We start from the raw sequence: 14172 nt of genomic DNA, 5'->3' as shown, positions 1-14172 counted from the left end.
GACTGTGAATTCAAGCTGGTTTATTCAGACTTTCCTTTCACAGCGTCAGCACGTCATGAAAAATCTATAACCTCTGACGGCATATCTGAGAGAGAGAGGGAGGCATTCAATTATTTCCAGTAGCCTACATGAATAGTACGTAGGGGAGCTCTATGCTCGATTAATCGCCATGATGACTTCTCTCTCTAGTTATCCTTTATTTCTGCTTCGTGGGTTTTCGTTACCAGTAACGTCATGAATGCTGCTGCTGCTGCTGCTTACCGACGAACATTCCCTCCTTCCTTAACTTCATGTTTGCTATTTCCTCAAGTATCATCGCCCATCGGCCTTCTATACATAATGGAAATTACATTCCAACTTCAATTAACAAGAGAGAGGGTAAAGTTTTGTTTTATATTTTGTGTTCTTTTGAGCCTCTGTATTCAGAATCTGATTGAATGCGTTTCTAATTTTTTCAAAAGGCTTTCAATTTACTTTACATATGCACAATATATTTAAAAAAACATACACTGTGACAGATGTTTCACAAACATTGATCTCAATGCCAAACAAGAAATTCTAGAAAGAACTAATAGCCTGCCTCCTTTGATACGACACGGACTGCAGAGAAAGTAACGAGTCCAAAAATTCTTCTAGCATTGTATGTTTCCATTGCCACGATAAATTTTTACTGAGCCGTTGCCTAGTAAAGAATGGGGATACACATATAGGCACACAGACCGATAGGGGGTTTTATGAAGTTGGCCGTTGAGATGGGCTCAGATGCCATGATATGCATAGCAAGTTTCATAAAGATTAGTTGAGCAATTCGAATCACCAACATCGTGATCGCATAAGCTAAATTTTATTTTTTTCTCAGGATAAGGAAAGTATGGCAAAAAATTATATCCTTTCACTGTACGTGCAGCCGACCCACTGTTCGTACAAAGGCGTTAGAACTACTTTCGTATAGGGAGTAGCTTAACGACATAAAGCGGACCGAATATCGTCATTGTAAGCTTCGTAATCCTGCTTCATATTCGGTTCTATTCCTGGATATTCTAACGGAAGGGTTCCGTGGTTCTCCTCAGTCCCTCCAGACAAATGCCAGGATAGTACACCAAATTAGTCATGATCGTCTCCTTCCACACCCTCATCAACTCATTAATCATCCCATCATTCAGTGCTGTTGAATCGGAGCTAATGGTGCGTAGTAAAATAGTCCATCTTACAAAGAGAATGTAAGTTACCTCGATAAATACAATTCTCTTTTGAATGTTATTTTAACCGACATAAATTAAATGATCATTTTGAAACAATTAAATGAGATAAGTCATGACCCTGACTGATCTACATATTGTCACGTGTAGGAGGTGGAATGATTGAATGGATTTATTGACTGCTTATACATGCCACTCTGAACTACAAGTAATTACAGCGTTATCGCTAATCTCCACGCTTTACAAATCACCACAGAAGCCGCTAAGCATTTTTCCAGCTTGTTGTGTGTTCATCAGCCGTTCCGTGACAACGGCTTCTAATCACGCGCTCAGATTCCATCTTCACAGCCTCCTGTGCAAATCTCACTCTCAACTGACTACTACCAGGCTGGCGGCCATTTAACACTAACCTCCTGGTCTTCTCTTCACAGGCTGAAAGTCACATTGCGGCTGACGGTCGGTCGGTCGGTCGGTCGGTCGGTCGGTCAGTCAGTCAGTCTTGGTGTCGAGCATATTTATTACTGTTTGACAGTTACAGTCTTCTTATTGTGGGGCGCCCTCTCTTACGAGAGGACGGGTCTCTCTTTTGCAGTAATAAGTAACTTGTCATAGTGTAAAAGATGTTTACATTTTACATGTTAAACATGTTAAAAATATATGTACAATATATACAGAGCCTCTGTCAGTCCAAGACTGCCTCAACTAACCGAGTAGCCCCAATTTTCTACCTTGAGTAGAAAACACAATTTCCAAAAGCAAAACTATTGTTGTGGAAGCGTGTTTACCGCGCAGTTGCATGGCAACGGCTGTTGTCTCGTTGTTTCTTTCGACGTCTTTGTCTTCCAACGGGTCTATCCACCGAAATATTCGCTGTATGTAGCTTTGTATTGATATTGGACCTTATTAATCCAGAATATAAAATCTGAATTCTATAAGCTTACAATTGTTGAATATGCGGCAGAGACGGACGGGCTACCGCGGTGAAGGTAATCATAGAATTGTGTATAAGAACATGGAAATATATAGAAATCCTTCACGAGGAATTAATGAAAATACGTATTCGTTATGTACAATGTAAGCTTAGACCCAACGTTATGGAGTGTAACTAAGCTGCTGTAATCAAATGAAAAGCCAGCAAACGCTCGCACTGCTCGATGGATTCCAGGAAGAGCCTCCACTCTTTGAGACTCAGCGTTCCGACGTTTCCGACCCTGCAGAGAACGCGTGCCAGGCACAGAGGGCAACAGCAACAGACCAATACTCCCCACACTTGTATTCTACTTCCCCTGCTTCTGCGTTCTCATAATTTGGTCTCCAACTGTACCGGATTTCCTAGTCTGATCGTGGGATGGCTTTTGTTAAGAAACGCAGAAGTATAACATATAAATAGATATTTTGAGCAGATATATGAGGTATTGGCGGGTCACGGTAGCCGAGCGGTCTAAGGCATGTACTGTCTTTGCTCGCTTGGAAACCGGGATCGTGGGTTCGAATCCCATTCAGGGCATGGATGTTTAGTTTGTGTGTGTGCGTTTTTCTGTGTTTGTGTACAGGTAGAGGCCTTGCGACGAGCTGATCACCCGCCCAAGGAGTCCTACCGAATGTGTAAGATCTAGAAAAAACGACGTGAACGGAGAAGTTCGTGGAAGTAGGCCTAGGCCCACTGGGGCTGTAGTGCCAAGGAGAGAGAAAAAAAAAGAGGAATTAGTTTTGTTGCTAAACACAGTTCCTGCAATCACAGGATTAGCAATGTAATAACAGAGGTATATCCACTTTCTGTATTTATTTGAGAATTATATGTCATGGCACCATTTTGAACCGTAGCTATGAAGTGGTCTGCTGTTTCGCTGGAATGCATCTGCAGTAGAGGGAGGAACATACTGCGACGTGTGGGCGTTTCTAGGAAAGGAACTGGCAAACATGTCGCCGAGGAGATAGAGTCTTAAACACAAACCATTTACATTTTTTTTAATTCGCTTAGTGGGGGGGTTGAGTCCAACTGGGTACACTCGGCACGTCGGCCATTGATTGGCCTATTGTAGCCTTCCCCGGGTGATTACGATGATGGAAAATTTGATGGAATGAAGATTGGCAGGGGAAACCTAAGTGCTCGGAGAAAACCCGCCCCAGCTCCACTTTGTCCACCACAAATCCCACTTGACCAGACCCCGGGATCGAACCCGCGCCGCCGGGGAGGGAAGCCAGCGACTAACCGCTTGAGCTATGGCCTCAACAAAACCATTGCTAGATGTATTAAGTTTTTATCTATCGTCTTGTATATTTTTTAAAAACCGTTCTGTTTCGTTTTTAAAAATACAACGTTTCGGAGACTGGATTCTGTTCCCGTCCTCAGGTAAAACCTACTCAGTTGGGTCTATCTATTGGATCCAGACAAGACGATGGATAATGTCCAAAAACATAATACTTGTAGCAATATACCATCGTCACAAACTTTTAGATCTCATTGCTACATGTTATACGTGTCCCTGGATAAGAAATATAGATGATGTAAGCTCTTGGAAACCAGACCGTTGCTGTGAAATTATCGCATGTTTCCATGGAGACGGATTCCTAGAGACCAACTCAGTACAACACAAAGGTTTCAGTGTCAACGGACAAGCAAAAAAACATTCTCCTAGGATACTGCTAAACTATATAAGGGGGCGTTCAGATAAGAACATGGCCGTCATCAGGTGTCCTTCGCTATGTTAAACGGTTGTACATTACCGCAGATCATAATTTCATGTGGCTAGTTATCGGTATTCCTTAATTATAATTAAATGTACAAATTAAAATTAAAATTAATAATTCATTCATTCATGATAGGCATGTATGGCCGAAACATACCGTGAGTAAAGAATTAAAAGTGACTGTAACCTTTCGTTGCATTTGTGAGGGAAATATACGTTGTACGCAATAACTGATACACTGGTACGACAGGATGCTTAAATACAATTCTATTAACAACAAATTGTACGTATTATGTTTTATTGCTATTGGGGTGGGACTAAGTCCCTTGTATTGCGGCCACTTCTGGCCTATTGTACCAGCCCCAGATGATAGGTGAGGGTGATTGTGGAGCAATTGGTGGAATTGACAGGGGAAACCGAAGTACTCGGAGGAAACCTGCCCCAGCGCTACTTTGTCCACCACAAATCCCACATGACCAGAACCGGGATCGGACCCGGGCCGCCGCGGTGGGAAGCCAGCGACTAACCGCTTGAGCTATGGCGCGGCCAAATTGTAGAAATGAATGTGAGGAGCAATATGGAATTCAAAATCACAGAGAAATTGTAAATTTCAAATAGGCGCACATCTTTCTACTCTTGTCCTCATATGATGAAGTCCAAGAAAAGAGATTCGGCTTTGTAATAGGACTTGTTTAAAAAAGGTGGCTTGAAGAGAGCGTGGAACTTGAGATTTGAAAGGCCCCTTTTTCGAGAAAAGGTTCCTTTCAGAATATTGTTTAGGTTTACACCGAGACAAAAGGCCACACCACATAACATTTAGTAGCCATGGTGTAGCATATTCAAGATATTCTTCGCTTTACCAATGTCAGAGCTCAGAGGATCCGGTCGGCCATGTTCCATGGATTGTCTCTATTCGCTACAAGTATGAAGTATAAATCCTCTCTCACCCCCTCATTCCGAACACAGACATCAACCCCATTTTGCCCCTCGCTTCTTTTCCTATCTCTTCATCACAAATCCCACCATTTCCTTCCGACTTGTCAAAGGCAGCCTCCACACCGCACCCTCGCAAACCCCTCCCTATTCCTTTCTGCAGTTTGCATGTACTTCCTAGTTTTTGCCTTTCATATTCTGATTTCGTCAACTTTTCCAGTCATACGCTTCAAAGTTATTTCGCTCCTATCTCTTCCTTGCTTCCTTCTACCCCCTCCTACTCCCATCCTGGCCTTCTCCCTCCTCTCCAATTACTTTATACGTCCTTACTGTTTATTTATTTACAAGCAGTGCGTTTAGCGATGCTGTCAGTGTCCCAGAATATTATGGCGTCGAAAGGTAGGACTGTTGGTCAATAATAAACTGGAAAGTACGCTTGGTCGTCGACTTACGACCGACTTCCGTTCTGACTGAGTTGATCTGGTCGTATGTCGGCCATATATTTCGTAACAGTATATTTTAACCTTTCTAAACATATTACCATATTTATAATTTATTTTTAAAAACTTTTACATTTTAATTATCTTTTATTTTTCATTCTTTTGTGGTCGTAAGTCGCATAGGTCGTATTATTATTATTATTGGAGGGGGTGGGCTTCCCCATGCACCGCGACTAGTAGTCTATTCTACGTCCCCCTTCGATGTTCTACCAGTCGCCATACCATACCGGTACTGGTACGCGTTATCAGCCCCGTTCAGCCAACGAGGTCGGCCCTCGGTACCTCGATACTTCCACCATCTACCAGAGGCATTGGAAACTACTTGGGCGGGAAACTTGCCTAATTTTGCTCAGAGGTCTCCTAGAGACATGAGGATGTTTTACGTGCCGTAAATCTACAACACGGGACCCACGGCTTAAAGTCCCTGAATTTTTCCGCCCTTAAAAATTCCACGACCTCCGCCGGGTTTGAACCTGCGTACCTTGAGTCATGAGGTGGGAACGTTACCCCTAGACTACGGAGGCCGCTCGCATAGGTCGTAAATCGACGACCAAGTGTATGTCGAATAAGGTGAATATATGCTATAGCTTAATTGTGGTATATCTCGGAATGTTCCTGGGCGGATTGTGGGAAACCATGAAAAGTCTTAACCAGGGTAGTCGGTGAAGAAAAGACCTATCTTCTCGGGCATAATGCCCTGTAGTCTGCTGAAGGACAACCAACGTTTCTCAGAGGCATGTCACCTCCATCTTGAGAGTTGAAGTGAATGCCAACCATTCTGGTTTTCTTGCTTGGCTTACATTTCAACCCCGACTATTCAGACCACGTATTCCTTCGAACCTTCGGTTGACTTGCAACGGACTACAGAGCGTTACATCCCAGAAGACTGAACTCTTCATAAGCACCGCTGTGAGAATCTCAGGTCCTGGAAGGAAGCCGATATTCTGGCCGAGGTCCTAAGTTAAAAGCGTCGCCATTTTCGGCTGTGGGTAAATTACTGCTGGCCCTTGTCAGAACACTCATTCTAGGTTCGGAGTCCCGCGGAACTCATGACCATTTTTGACTGCCAGAGAAATATGGCAGGAGGTAGGTAGAAGTAAAACTATCCATGTAACGGGCTGTAAGGGCTCACAGGATTGAGATAAGCCGAGGATTCCACATTTTCTAGACAATCTGCTCACATATGGCGGTAATGCTGTCAGAATTATGCGCCTGCCTCCCTTTACCTCCTAGGAAGATTCCTGGTATTCATTTCTATTAGAGGCTGAGACGACCTTAGGACCATAGCACGGCTGGAAGGATTAAGTTAATTGGAAAATCGAATGACCTCATCGGGAATCGAATCCGCGACCTTCCGGCTTGTAGCACAGTACCTCAACAAATTACACTAACATGTACCACAGGTAGGAGCTTATGAGGTAGGTAGGTACTCGTATGTTATCACTGTTAAATACTAGCACCTTCTCAGTCTACTGATGAGCACCTGTTCGGGAATTTCAATTTAATATTAACTAATGGAACATGGCAGTAAGCAGACGATATTCAGGGAGTTTAAAAACTTCTATACTTCTTTTGCTATGAAAAGTCGCAAAACAGCAACCGTCACAAATGGATTTATAGAAGAAAAATAACAAACAAACAAAGAATATGCTTACTGCGCATGTCTGACAATGAGGCAAGGTAAGATTGCATGCGTCTTCACTGCTAAGCCTCCCAATAGACATGTCAGGAATGGGACTATATCCTCAGGTGTTTCTGCCTGTCCTCTTCAATTTCTTTAGTGTCAGAACGTTCGCATTTTGCCTGGACTCTAGAGACGGCGAGATTCAGCTGCATAAATCACTCATGAGCACTGGCGCACGAGGAAGTGAGAAGCAGGGGTTACGTGGAGCCAGGGGCAAGCCTCATACATGGTCTGCTATGTCAACTTCTACACTAGTTATTTCGTTGTATAGTGGCATATAATGACATTATACGATCTTATATCTAGTGGGTACTCAACTGCGCACGAGCACGACGTTACAGTGTAATTATTATGATAGCGACGGGCTATGAGTTGAAAGGTCGGGGTTCGATTCCCGGCAGGGAATACAGGTTTATAACACCCATATCGACTCTGGGGTTCACCCAGCCTTCTATTCAATGAGTACTGGGATCCCTTTCTCCGGATATATAAGCGCCCGGAGGGTGACACTAACCACTCAAAATTAGTGCGGAGCTCGAGAATGGTGGAGCTATACCTCCACTCAACCATACGTCTTTATGGCATAGTGCTTAGTTAATTCAGCACAGGGGCAGCTTTGCCTTTAGTGTAAATATAGAAGTACTCGTAAGTAATGACTTCATAATTTACTGAAGACATAATTGTAAAAGAAGTACCGAAAGACAAGAGTGTCCTCATTTTTTCTAAGTGCGCAAAGAAAAGTTACAAAAGTTTGCATATTAGCGTCTCCGTGCCTGTCTGCCTGTCCATCTGTCGGGATGAAACAGCTCGAGATGGGCGCGAATATCCATGCTGTTGAAGCGTCTCTCAACCCATTGCTGCAACTCCAAGAGTCGCTAATCGTACGTTCATGAAATGCAATATTACAGAATTTCGCAAATACATGTGACACGAACAGATTTTAGTTAATATCAAACAACAGTAAGGGACAAGTGACATGGAAACTTATATACATTTAAGAGCTTATCATGAGCGTAATATATTGGATATTTGTAGAAACTGTAGAGAAAAATTGAACACACTTCTTTTTAATTCGCTTAGTGGGGGGGGGTGGAGTCCTACTGGGTCCACTCGGCACGGCAGCCACTGATTGGTCTATTGTACCTGCCCCGGTTGATTATGATGATGGAGAATTTGGTGGAATGAAGATTAGCAGGAGAAACCGAAGTACTCGGAGAAAACTTGCCCCAGGGTCACTTTGTCCACCACAAATCCCACTTGATCAGACCTGGGATCGAACCCGGTCCGCAGCGGTGGGAACCCAGCGACTAACAGCTCGATCTATGGCGCGGCCTAACACACATTTTATACGCTATTTTAAGGCTTACGGTCATCGAGATAAATCATATCAGAAGTCTTACGATATATGTACACATTCTGCCTTGCTTTCATGTGTTCCACGTGTGCTCCGCAGTTGACACGTCAGACGCCCATCCTAAGCATGGCCCTCTGTACTTACTGTGTAAATCATATAAACTGATTCCTCAGTACATCAGTACTGCTTGCCACATCGGTAGCCTTAAATAAGCTCCATTATGGAAAGTCCAAAGGGGATAAGTCGGATGAGCTTGGTGGCTATGGAACTGGGCAATCGTGGTCAATCGGTTTACTAGGTCAATATTCAAAATTAAGTTTCACAGCTAGACTATCGTCCGTTGTCTAGCGGTTAACATATGGCAGTCAAGAAGTTCCCGGAATTCCCCTGCAGACGGAGAATGAGCGATAAGATAGCGCACACACTGTTGTGGTGGGGAGCTCAGCATGTCTGCTCGCAGGCGCAACAGGTCTGGACAGGTTTCTGTGTGCAGTGTCGTTACTGTTCCGTTTGAGACGTGAGTGTTGGTCATGCGGCGCAATGTCGCAGTTCGAACAGCGTGCGAACAGCAAGTTCATGCGCAAATTGGGAAAATCTGTTTGGGAGACTCGGCCCTGCAGCAAGCTTGCAGTGATACCGCACTAAAGAAATCCGCAGTTTACAACTGGTTTTCCCGGTTTAAGAATGGACAGGAGACGTTAGAGGATGACCAGGGCAGCGGGGGACCTTCGACATCCAGAACCGAAGAAATTATTGGAAAAATGCTACAACTGATTCGATGTGATGGAAGAATGACCATCGCGGAGTTGGAGCAAGAAGTTGATATCTCTCACGGATCCATTCATCTCATTTTGTCCGATGATTTGAAGATGAGACGCGTCACGCTACCTACATAATGAGCTTTGAGATACGTCGCATATGTCAGCGTAAGTTCCACATTCGTGGCTTTAATGAAAGCTGCACAAAAAGTATAAGTTATAAAATGTTTAAAAACCCGTAATTTTATTTTTACTACACCTACACATGATTGAAACCCGCAGTGCACACTCGCCTCAAGCATTCTGTATGGATGCTATAAAATAAAGACTCGTAAAGTATATTTCACGCAAGAAATGGTCGAATTTAGAACTTCAGTAAATAACTGCACATACATAGCTTCAGTAACCCACACACCTCGGTAAATCCACATATGCCGATCAGTGGCCGCACGGTCTAAGATACGAACTATCTTCGCTCGCTCAGACACTGGTATCGTGGGTTCGAATCCCACGTGAGGCGTAGATGTCTGTTTGTGTTTATTCTGTGTTTGTGCTGTCCCGTGTGCAGGCAGCGGTCTCGCGACGGACTGACCTCGCGTCCAAGGAGTCCTACAGACTGCGTAAGAAGGTTAAGAAGCTGAAAAAGCGGCTTAGGTCCAATAAAGGGCTGTAGAGCCAAAGATAGATAAATCCGCGTATATAATTTCAGAGAAGGAAGCTGGAGAAGGTCCATGCGACAGTAACATATTTTACGTAGAGAAACTACGCCCTCGACTTGAAATTTTAGTTCCGTATTTAAAATCTGCAGACCTTTAAAGACCGGGTTTTATGGTTCGGTAGATGAAGGTGAGAAAATAATTTCATAGGCGAGTGGAGGAAATCAATATTAGAGGAGGGAACCTTCACATAATCTTTATCTGCAGTTAGCCTGCGCCATTACACAAGGTTTATGTCCGGTTTACTGACGTCTGAAGACTATTGGTACGACTTCTGACAAGAAGGAAAAGATGGGGATTACTTCAGTAACTGGGCAATGGTCAAAGCAAATATTTAATATTGAAGCTGTCATATCATTGCCTAATTAAATGCATTCCCCTCAACAAAACGATGAAAAGACATGCGCAGAGTGGCCCCTTCCTCCTTTAGAAGGAAAGATAGGCCGCCAGCAGAGTTCCTGGCTACAGATCCAGAGGTCACCGGGTTCGATTCCCGGCGCTACCAGATTTTCTGAGAAGTAGTGGGTCTGGAACGGAGTCCACTCAGCCGCCTGAGGACAACTAAGAAGCGATTTCAAGGCTCCAGTCTAGAAAGCCGAAATTAACGGCCGTGGGGATTCGTTGCGCTGACCACGCGACACCCTCTAATCGTTAAAGTTGGCACTAACAGGCCACTGGCCTGTTCCAACTCAAGGCTACTGCGAAGACCATATTTGCCTTGGTCTGCCAAAGTCTCTCCTTCCTCCGGGAGAGCAATTAAGATCTTCCTTTGGTAATCGTATTTTTTGCAAACGCTCTAAATGTTTCAGCCATTTAATCCTGCAATCTTGTATTCCATCTTGAAGAGCACTTATCTCCAGGTCTTCCCTTGTTGATGCATTTGTATGATGTTCTCTTAACGTGCATCCTTTAATCCTTCGTGTGTATTGTAGCCATTGCCAATTTTTGCTCTCACAACCCAGCTTTCGCATCTGATATGTCGAAACTTGATTACCATAACTTTATAAGCTTTATTAGGGTGTTCCTTCGAACATTCTAACCCATTTCTCTTAAAAATATTCCACACATAAACTGAGATTTTCTTATTTATATTGAAAGACACTGCTATAATGCGTCACTTTTTCCACAGGATTTCTATTTAAGACTATTTTACATTTGAATCTAAACAACATGACATATAAATAATACTTACATCTATCAGTTTTGTATAAAATATTTTTCAAATTATTGCGTGTTTTAATATAGGCCTTGGCTTAAAATTTATTTCTGTCGTCGTAGCCCCGCGGGTCCCAGAAGGCGATGAAAAGGGAACCCTGTGCCTGGGGGGTCACTAAGCGACATATACAGAGTTAGTACAAATGATTCATTCCATTTCAACACACTATATTTTTCAAAGTATTAAAGATACAAATATGATTGATAACGAAAAGAACCGCAAGCTCACCAAGTTTGCATCGTGATACACCAGTTGGCAGCATGAGTGCAGTGCCTCACAAAATGGCGACGAAGCTGGAAAAGCGTTTCTGTGTGTTGGAATATGCGAGATGTTCGTCTGTTATTGCAGTGCAGCGTGCATTCAGAGCAGAGCACAGAAAGGAACCACCATGTAAACAGAGCATTCTGCGGTGGTATAGCAGTTTAAGGCNACCTGAAGACGGAGACAGATCCAGTCTCCGAAACGTCGTGGTTTTTTGTCTTTTATATACCGGACGATGGGTGAAGTCCAAAATAAGCCAAAAGAAGTACAGTATACACCATCGTCAGAATCCTTTCAAGTCTATCTGACCAATATAGTGTTTTGAAATGGAATGAATCGTCTGTAGTAACCCTGTATATAAAGACCTGGCACTCCAGATTGGAGGTTAGAGGCTGACGACCTTGCTCTGTAAAAAGAATTATTGCTCCGAAGTCCAAAGAACCGTATGGCATCATTCCCAGGAATGAAAAAATCTGGAAGAATATTTTAAGGAAGGCTATGGCTTAAAAAGGGCTATTTTGCCAATTATGATGATGATGATGATGATGATGATGATGACATACAATATATTCATCCAGGATTGCTGAGTATTCGGATTATACCCATCGCCTGGTATTCAAATAAATACAACTTATGGGAAAATAAATCTCTTGCCATCCTCGACCATTGAGTGCGGGAAGCTCTTTCTAACGGGCACGACAGAGTGCCTTCTGTCCTCTCACCCGAGGCAGAAACAGATACGGTTTCAGACACGCTGTGTTCCGTAGACCGCCCGACGAAGGACATAAAGCCGACAACTCAGCAATCCCGAGTGTTGCACGCTGTTATCAGATCTCTTTAGAACTGACACACAGGTTATTCATATTCTGCCAACACACTCTGCCCAGTACGTCGCATGGTTTGCAGGGTTCGAGTCCATTTTAACTGCTCAACAAAAGTTTCGATGTACATACAGAAGAAACCTTCCAAGAGGTAAATCGATTCGTCACTGGTTTATTAAATTTACAGAAACAGGAAGCGTGTTAAAGCTGAATACACCAGAAAGGCTGCAGACTTCCTGATGAAATTCAAAGCATAAGGGCATCATGTTTCTGAAGTCGAAAGAAACCTGTCCTTACCTGGTATACCCAGAACACGAGTCAAATTATGTTGCATTAACGGCTGAAATTGCATGCTTCACTCATGGAGCTGAGCCCTTCTTGAGAAGCCGCCAATTGTGCAGCTACTCAAGAATTTCCCAGCATTTTATGGAACCCGAAGGTTCATTACCGTGTTCACAAGAGCCCTCCACTCGTTCCTATACTGAGCCAGATTAATCCAAGCCATACCATCCAAATATATTCTCTCTCTAAGGGGCGACTAAGATTTTGTATGCATTCTCAGCCCTGCCGTTAGTGAGAGATGCCTCACTTAAACCACATTTTTTATTTAATAATTGTAATAATATTTGTCGGGGGCACGAGGCAGCGTAGTTGGTTGAGGCACTATGCTACAAGCCGGAAGGTCGCGGGTGTAAGTCCCAATGAGGTCACTGGATTTTTTCAATCGACCTAATCCTTCGAGTCGCACTATGGCACTGGGGTCGACTCAGCCTCTAACAGAAATGAGTACCACGAATTAATTAAGTTTCCTGGGGAATAAAGTGCGGCCGGCGCGTAAGGCTGACAACCTTACCGCCATCTTCGAGCCGACTGTCTAGAAAATGTGGGACCCTCGACGTCTCACAACCCTATGGGCCTTCACGGCCTGTTACATGGATAGCTTTACTTCTACTAATAATATCTGTCGAATCGAAATATGAAACTCTCCTTTATATAGAGTTTTTTGTAGTTTATTGTTACTTAATGCCTTTAAGGTTCAAATACACCAAGTCTGTATTCTTCTCTCATTGTGCGAGAACATTCTTCTCGTCCACACAACCAAATACTAGTTCCTGAGACAGAAAAGAAATTATATTATTACTTGTAATCTTCTGGGAAAAGCATTGAGTTAAACTCAAACTGAAGTCCCACAGAATTACTGGGGTTTTGGACTTTTTCCAGCGTCCGGAATTTTAGGTATTAGAGGACACAACGTTTCGGAAACTGGTTCTGTTTCCATCTTCAGGTAAGAAAGGAAGACACCTACTCAGTTGGGCCCCTTAGAAAGAGCTAATCTCAATCACTGGACAAATCCTGTCAGATTTACCCAGCTATTTCAACATACAGACTAGGCTAATTCAGTGTCATCCAGCATCGTCAGAACCCTTTAGAATCTACTAAAACTGAAGTGACAGGAGGGGAAAAAGATAATGCTGTAAACACTCAGTCCAATTCTGATAACGTAATACAGTAGGCGTTCTAGGTATGAAGTGGAGGGCTGGAGTACTAAGCAAGTAGGCAGAATATACCGGCATATCTTGCTGTTGCTACAGTCTTAAGTAGCAAGTAAACATGATAATGAAAACTGGATGTAACTGACGCGGCACTGTGTGTGTCTGCGGATTTTCTTCGCTTCAGTAAAATTACTTCACAATCTGTAATGCAATGGCATTACATTCGAATGATATATCACATAGATCAGATAATGAAAATACATACAAGATATAAGATGTACGGATACTGAGGTTCAATTCCTGGCAACAGCAGGCATCTATCTCTCCTTCACTACTTCGAGCCCAGCTCAGACGTGAAGCTGACCACTCCCTTCTAGTACCGAGATTAAGACTGCATAAAGCTATATCTCCATTCCTCAATACCTCTTCATACTGTGGTGCTTGGGCACAGCAGCGACTTTATTTCATGGTGCATAGCTTTGATCAGGGTAACTGGTTTACTTAAGGAGACTCTGCAGTACATTTCACTCACTTTAACACTCTAAAG

General features: G+C 43.3%; 1 protein-coding gene across 1 annotated transcript in view; it reads right to left on the bottom strand.

Annotated features, from left to right (window-relative positions):
- Positions 1 to 14172, bottom strand: part of LOC111872219 — a 174989-nt gene that overhangs the window by 156989 nt on the left and 3828 nt on the right. The window lies entirely within an intron of this gene.

This window comes from Cryptotermes secundus, unplaced genomic scaffold (assembly GCF_002891405.2).
Source record: "Cryptotermes secundus unplaced genomic scaffold, Csec_1.0 scaffold760, whole genome shotgun sequence".
In the NCBI taxonomy this organism is placed as follows: Eukaryota; Metazoa; Arthropoda; class Insecta; order Blattodea; family Kalotermitidae; genus Cryptotermes; species Cryptotermes secundus.
Note: the sequence above shows the minus strand (reverse complement) of the source record. Positions and strands in the feature narration are given on the sequence as shown.